Source organism: Atta colombica, unplaced genomic scaffold (genome assembly GCF_001594045.1).
Source record: "Atta colombica isolate Treedump-2 unplaced genomic scaffold, Acol1.0 scaffold69, whole genome shotgun sequence".
NCBI classification, from domain to species: Eukaryota; Metazoa; Arthropoda; class Insecta; order Hymenoptera; family Formicidae; genus Atta; species Atta colombica.
Window position 1 is genome coordinate 694,900 of NW_017259560.1, and position 8,878 is coordinate 703,777.

Here is an 8,878-nt window from a genome sequence, read left to right on the forward strand (position 1 = left end):
ATCCTGCCTCTATGCAAAAGATTTATCATTATTTTCCAAATAACTTGTATGCATGTATAAAGTTATATGTATGTATGTACATGCATTTGTATATGTGCATATATTCTGCACTCTACTATTTTGTTAATTTTATAATCAAACTACTGTTTTCTAAATAAAACTAATTTTTTAAGACTATTTTTGGAAAGTCACATTATCATCCATGTTTCTCTTCGATTCGTCATTCTGCAATATTACAACATTTTTATTAATAGTATCCTAAATAATATTTCATAATTTTGAGTCCAGAATCGATTCAACATTTTATTGAATGTAATTGTTAAATTTTAAACTTAAATATTCCAATTATTAATCAAGTAAACCAAATTATCGTGTAAAATGTAACTGAAGTATCAGTATCTTCTTCTCTACTAAATGTTTTTAAATAGTATTTAAAAACACTTTAAAAAATAACATTTTAAACATTTATTTTAAATTGTTTTAAAAAAAGTATGTTTAATTTAATCTGATGTTTAAAACATGTTTTAAACATTTGTTTAAAAAAAGAAGTTTTAAACAAAACAATCCTAGAAGGGAAGCCGGCGCGCAGTCGAGTGGGGAAGATCGGTCCGCTCGGCGTTTCGCGCGTATTTGATTTTGTGCATTAAAATTTGCTAAATTTACAATTTCTCACCAATAAATTGACGTGGAAACCTAATTTTTTAAATCTGAGGTAGCTCGACGAGATATAAATAAATAGCTTAATGCACATTAAGCATATGTTTCGCAAAGTAATTGTAACTATAAAATTTTTAGATTTTTTCCTTGAATTTTTATTTTTTCGGTTTATTAAAAAAATCATGTTTGAGTATGCAGTGCATGTCTGATTAACAAATTTAAGTCACATTAACTATGTTTCTTTATTTAATGTTCTGTAAAAAGTATCCAATTGGACAATTAAATGTACGGAATTATCACTACAAAATTGTTTTTGTGAATTGCAGATGAAAATATGATATATGTAAACAAATAATAAATAATTTGTTATGTTAGTGTAAATGTTAGTGTTAAAGATATAACTGTTAAAGATAACACTAACTTTCGCAAATATAAAAATAAAGTAATGTTACATGAAAAATATATTTTGTAACTATATTCAACATTTTCACAATCAGTAACATTAATTGTTATATCTTTAAGAGTTACGCTAACATTTACACATTGGCAAATTATTTATTATTTGTTTACATATGTCATATTTTCATCTACAATTACAAAAAAATTCACAAAAACAATTTTGATAATTCCGTTTTAACATTTAATTGTCCGATTGGACACCTTTACAGCATATTAAATAAAGAAACATAATCAATATGATTTAAATTTAATCAGACATATGTTCCACTCAAACGTGATTTTTTTATTAAACCGAAAAAATGAAAATTCAAGAACAAAGAAATTTTCTAAATTAAAAATATCATGGATACAATTCGAGATTTTTGTGATTTTTTGAAATTGGTGCTAGACGGAACTCTTAATCTTAAAAACTAACTAAAGCCACAGTGATTTTTTTGAAAAAAAAATTGATATCTAATCTTCTAATAATCGAAGGGTATTCTTTTTTTTTTAAATTCGTAGAAAAATATCAGATTTCGAATGCTTCACACAGCTATTTGATATGATGCATATTAATGAAATTATTTCCATTTTTTTGAAAATATTTTTAAATGCGTTTTGTAATAGTTTAACTGCAAAGAATCTTCATTTCGAATTGCGTTATCACGTACACTTAATAATATACAAATTCGTTATGTTATTCAGTGTATCTATTTAAAATGCCTCCGCTCCTTATTGATATCTAGGGCCGCCGAGCGACCGAGATTGCCGAGAAAGCATTTTCGGTCGCTTGAAACAAGTGATTAGTATGAGAAGGAGCTCGATGTCTTGTTCACTCTCGGCGCCGCAGGTTATAGAGTCGTGCTATCGGTTTCACCAGACCTGTCTGATTCTATGTCGCCACCGTCAACGTAGAGTTTTTGACTGAGTAAGGAGCTTTAGGGGTTCCGCATAATGAAAGGAACAGAGAACAGAGAATAGAGAATAAGAATTTCAATCTATCAGAAATCATGTATCATGGAATACACAATTTCTGATAGGTTGAAATTCTTATTCTCTATTCTCTGTTCTTTGTTCTTTTCATTATGCGGAACCCCTAAAGCTCCTTACTCAGTCAAAAACTCTACGTTGACGGTGGCGACATAGAATGTCATGTATCATGGAATACACAATTTCTGATAGGTTGAAATTCTTATTCTCTGTTCTCTGTTCCTTTTATTGTGCGGAGCTCTTTAAGCTCCTAATACATCTGCCATATTCCTAACCGTACAAACCGATACATATGCATAAAATTTACAGATCACAAAAAAAATTCACTGTTGCTATGTCGAGTATAATTATACTGTGGCAATGATTTAAAAAAAGATTTTCTCGAAAAGTATCGCTAAAGAGAAACCTAAGAAGACATGACGGCCTAAAACGTGTAACCGCAAAATGCTTGTGGCGTTGCAAGCATTAGTGGCAGCGCTCGAGTCAGTTCTTTTTTCTGATTTTCCTTTCTCTCTCTCTCTCTCTCTCTCTGTTTGTCTCTCTCTCTCTCTCTCTGTTTGTCTCTCTCTCTCTCTCTGTTTGTCTCTCTCTCTCTCTCTCTCTGTTTGTCTCTCTCTCTGTTTGTCTCTCTCTCTCTCTCTGTTTGTCTCTCTCTCTCTCTCTCTCTCTCTGTTTGTCCCTCTCTCTCTCTCTGTTTGTCTCTCTCTCTCTCTCTGTTTGTCTCTCTCTCTCTTTCTTTCTCTCTGTCCGTCTCTCTCTCTCTCTCTCTTTCTCTCTTTGCAAACCTCAGCGATAGATTTTAAGTTAGTGGTTAAGTTAACTCGGTAAGATTAATTATCACTGTATGTTCATTACGAGATCGGCATCGATTACTACTCATGTCGTTAAGTAATTACTCGCGCCAGATAAATACTTACGTAGTAAGTATCAGTATAGTAACTTGTAGATTTTTTTAGTTTATCGTATTCTAACCTAGTAATGCGACATCGATGTCCAAACTGTCGTAACGCATGCAATTTTATCTCTATCCTTTCGATCTGTACGTTTCAAATATTCATTTGAGTTTATATTAATACGCGAATCGGAATCAGATTTACGCTGTTCTGAAAATCGAAGCCTATGGTTCGTACAAATGGAAGCTCAATTCTTCACAACGGATATAACTATAGATAAAACGAATTACAATTACATAATACAGTGCCTTGACGATGATTCCTTGACCGAAGTTAGCGATATATGCTTAATCCGCCCGCGATGGATAGATATGCCGCGCTCAAAGATAAGTTAGTTAACAGTTTCGCGGATAGCACCGAAAAGAAACTGCGTTGACGTCGGGACAAAGGACGAAGAAGCAGCTCAACTCGCGGTTGTCATGCCAACTCTTCAAGAACAGACTCAGACACCGAGGACTCCGAAGAGGACTAGACACACACCACACATACACACACACGAATCGCAAGGCGCCACAAAATCTCTCATAAGTACTAACGAGTACCTCTGTATACAGTGTAATAAAGAGAATATTATTTTTAATTTGTGGAACTTCCTTATTAAACGGCAATCCATAATATTATATATTAACGAAGGCAAAAACATTTTTAAATGCCTTATTGCATTGCGGTAAACTGCAATAGATCAGAAAAAGGTATTCGATTATTTAAATTTCCTGCGGATAATATTCATCGACAACTTGCTGTATTGCAATAAAATAAATACATGACTTGTGAATAAACATCACTAGACTTCCTCGCAGATGAGAAATTTCAATCCTTTTCTTCAAACATTGACATACATATTTGGCACCTTATCTAGAAATAATCTGAACGCCACTCTCCAGGTTCTGCACTAACATTACGATAGATATACAACTGATTTTGAGAGTAAAAATGAAATGAAAGGAGCTACAAAATTTCAAGCAGCAAATACAAATCATAACCCGTGTAATGACCATAACCCGTCACAGCTCAGTGATAGAATGGAGACAGAGCACGGAGTGAGAAAAGGAATAAAAATGGTGAATGCGAATACCTACATTTCTAGTGCTCTAGGGAAATTTAAAACGAGAAAAATACTATAGTATGTATATACATGTTACGTACATACTGAATGTGTTCCAAAATTCATTCATTCACTGTCAACGCTGAAAATCTACAGTTTAGGCTGCTTTCACATGTAGCGTAACTTGCGTAAATGTAATTTGCGTCAATCATTTAAATCGTATCAAATTGTATATCAGCTGCTACACGTTATTCAAATTGAGATGATTTGATTGACTGATGCAAATTACATTTATACAAGTTATGCTGTATGTAAAAACAGCGTTACGTCTACTATATATTTTCAGCACTGGCAGTAAATTTTGGAACACAACTATCATAATATTTCCCTAATTTTTCGTTTGCACTTTTCAAGAACAGAGAACCTCACAGGGAGAGAGCAAATTGCATCAAATGACCTAGTCTTTCTGATTATTATAGACTTAGGCATCAAAGACACCTCTATAGGCACGAGTGAGATTGGAGAAAACTGGTCACGTGACCCCCGTCCTGATTGGACGGATATTCACGTAATGAATTTGAACTCTCTCCCTTTCTAGAATAGAGGCCCAATTTTCAGCGCTGTTTTGGCTTTCGCAATAACGCGATGTTGTATAGTTCTACGTTACTAATTACTTTCATGTCTAAAAATATTGTGATGGTGTTTCAAATCAACAGCTGTGTTTCAAACTTGACTGCCAGTATTAAAAATCTATAATGCATGTAACGTAAAATTGTAGCATTTTCAATAAATTTGGAACACACCAATGTTTTTCATGCGAAAAAAAATGTTTCAACGTATTTTGAATAGAAAAAAAGACTGCCGTTGCAGCTATGAAGCCTACGAATTATCTTTTCTAACAAGGAGAGAAGAAATACTCATCCAGATATTATACATAAGCATAAACATAAGTAAAAAATTGGATATAATGCATATTTTATTATATATTATATATATATTAACACAAAAAAGCAATTAATAAAATTAAAATGGGTAATACTAAAGAATTGCGTCCTGCTCACTGATTTAAAATGTATAATGTCGAATGCACGTATAATGTTAATAAAGAGTTGATGCTGTATTAGGGACTCCGCAAAAGAAATATCAGAAATTGTGTATTCCACAATACATTTCTGGTAAGTTGAAATTCGTATTCTCTGTTCCTTTTATTGTACCTCTTAGAGTTAAGATTTAACCTAATCTAACTTAATTTAATGATTTAAAAATAAGTTGAAGTAGTTTTTAAATTGTATAAATACAACATACAAATTTAACGATTTAGGAAAATATGTTAAGAAGGAGCAAAAAAAAACGAGAAAGAGTACAGTATGAAATTATTTTATAAAAAAAAATTATCTGATATTTGTAATCTGTACAATAAATCAATAAAGTACGCAGGCAATACAATAAACTTGCAACAAAATGCAACAAGAAAACATATGCTACAATTAACGTCTGAGCATCAAAAAGTAATTGAACAAAATGTTGAAAAGAATATTGAAAAAATATGGAAGATTCTATTAGGTGTACAACTTTGCTTCCGCCGTTTTTTTTCCGAAATTCCAGGTTTTATTGTAAAAAACTGGTTATACATTTATGATTCAAAGTATTGTCCATCGCTGGCCACTACTTTCTCTCATCTTTCGGGTAGCGTACGAATCCCGCGTCGAAAAAACTGATCATTTTTTGAGGCTATCCACGAATCGATCCAATTTTTTCCTTCTTCATAAGACCGGAAGTGCTGGTCAGCCAGGCCGTGTGCCATTGATCGAAACAAGTGATAGTCAGAGGGAGTAACGTCTGGAGAATACGGCGGGTAGGACTTCCCATTTCAACGTTTCCAAGTATGTCTTGACCACTTTCGCAACATGGGGTCGAGCATTGTCATGTTGCAAAATCACTTTATCGTGTCTCTCGTTGTATTGCGGCCATTTGTCTTTCAATGCTCGGCTCAAATGCATTAATTGCGTTCGATATTAATAGAAGAGGTAAAGAAGTTCAAATATTTAGGATATACGTTGCAAAGGAATGGGGGGCAAAGGAGGAGGAACACGTAAAGGAAAAGTGAAGGCGGCGGCAAATATGAAGAATTAGAAAAAAGAGATTTGGCAATGATTGGAAGAGGAAGATATTTTACGATTATTTTACGCGTTGATATGGGCTATGGTGAGTTATTGGGTGAAAATCTGGGGTTGGGAAGAGAAGAAGGGGGAAAAGTTGCATGAATAGATAAAGTGGGTACGGAGAGAAAGACGCCAAGCTACATGATAAAGGAGGAAATGCAAAAGAAAAAGCTAAGAGGAAGGGAAAAGAGCATTCGAGGAGAAATTGAAGGGAAGAGGGAGTAAGTTTTTGGCGCAGTTATGTTTGGAGGAGGTAAGGGATAATATAAGAAATGAGTGAAAGTTAGAAAGTTGAGACAATATTTCGAGGACAGGGGGCTGGAGATGGAGGGAAGGTTTAAGTTCAAAGAGCTGGAAAAAAGGGGTAAATACAGGAGGAATAATAAAAACGCAATATAATAGATGATATGGGTGAATAAAGGGAGAGGGGATTCCAATATATTTAAGGAAAAGATAGAGAGAGAGGAGATGTAGAAGGATAGTTAAGTTTAGATTAGGGGATAAAATGAAGGGAGAGAGATATTGGGAAGGAGGGGAGGAAAAGAAGTCTAGGTTATGTATTAGGTGTACAACTTTGCTTCCGCCGTTTTCCTATAGATGGCTTTAGCGGTAAGTGGTGGTCGAAATAAATAGATCATAGACGTCATACAATTAACTTGGGCATCTGTCAACATAACCCCATAGAAACATTAGTCGATTTGTGTCTGCATCATAAAGTTATTCTCGATTGAAAATGTCAGTTTACGACAGCCAAATTCTCATCAATTCTCGTCATTTGCGGGAGGTTTTAATTTTTTGCTTCAATATGAAGAACTCTGCGGCTGAGGCTCATCGAATGCTGTCAAATACTTATGGTGAGGCCGCTATTAGTAAAAGAATGTGTTGTGAGTGGTTTCAACGCTTCAAAAACGGTGATTTTGACGTCCAAAGTCATGCTGTGTATTTGGTGGGACCAGCTCGGCATAGTGTATTATGAACTGTTAAAACCAACTGAAACAATCACAGGCGATCAGTATCGAACGCAATTGAGCCGAGCATTGAAAGACAAACAGCCGCAATACAACGAGAGACACGATAAAGTGATTGTGCAGCATGACAATGCTCGACCCCATGTTGCGAAAGTGGTCAAGACATACTTGGAAACGTTGAAATAGGAAGTCCTACCCCACCCGCCGTATTCTCCAGACGTTGCTCCCTCTGACTATCACTTGTTTCGATCAATGGCACACGGCCTGGCTGACCAGCACTTCTTATGAAAAAATAAAAAAATGGATCGATTCGTGGATAGCCTCAAAAGATGACCAGTTTTTTCGACGCGGGATTCGTACGCTACCCGAAAGATGAGAGAAAGTAGTGGCCAGCGATGGACAATACTTTGAATCATAAATGTATAACCAGTTTTTTACAATAAAGCCTGGAATTTCGGAAAAAAAACGGCGGAAGCAAAGTTGTACACATAATAAATCGCGAAATTGAACTCGGCGGAATGAAACTAGCCTTAACGAGACTGATCGGACATGCAGTGTCTAATTGCGAGTTCGCGTTAAATCTAAAATCTAGTCCGTTTGCACTTATCTGAATCTCGTTTTTATGTATTCGTTACTGGTTTTTTATTGCCACATTCGAGATCTGAATGTCACTTTCTTTAAGGCTCGCCTCTAATATTGCCGTCTTTTTTTGATTAAAATTTAAAGATCGATGTTCCATGGATCCGCAAAACACGAGCCTCGTTCTCTCTTAGAGAATCACAATTCTTTGCAAGATCTCCTATCTTGTTGTACTACTTGATTTCCCGTTCCACATCCTCCGATTTAGATAGCTGTTTATTTTCTGATTTGCTCACTGTTTGTGTGCATGTTTCTCGTGAAGAACGATTCTTGTTTTCCGATCGCAGCACGATTTGCTCGAAAGCTCCTAGGAGTTTCTCCTTTCCATCGAACCGATGCATACGCGCCTGATTGCGTAAGTGCGTTTCCGGAATCCTGTTGATAATAAAGTCTACTAACTCGTCTTTGTCAACCGGTACTTTATCAGCCAGTATCACTTTATCGTAATAATAATCAGTGAAAGACTCATCATAACGCCAACTTCTTTTTTCAAACTGCCGATATAATTTCATTTTCGACGGCCGATGATCGAACATCTTCTTCATCTTATCAATTCACGCATTGACATCTCCAAATGTTCTGGTTTCGAATGGAACCATTGTAAGGCTCTCCGTTTCAGTTTTATGTCTATCAGGATGCATATATTATTGTCATCCAAGCTGTACGTAATTCGGATGAACTCAAGCTATCTTCTCGAGTTCTCAAATACATCTTCCGAGCTCGTAAATTCGTTCAGTAATTTCTCCAGTGTGGAGATGGTGGGTCGCGGCGTCGAAAATGGCGCACTGTTTGCCGCGCTCAGCACCGGTCCACTTCTGGCCGCCTGATCCCTCTCCCGCCATAATTCTTCTAAGCGCCACTACATAATCTCGTTCACATATCTCATGCGTTCTAGGTCTCTAGCGAAATTGTTCACTACTTCCTTCTCAATCGGACTGCGTCTCGAATTTTCATCATAGATCCTTGTCTTCCTATGGCTCTCGAAAGCTCGTAGTCAGACTCATTTTCTTGACCCGTCTGTTAGCA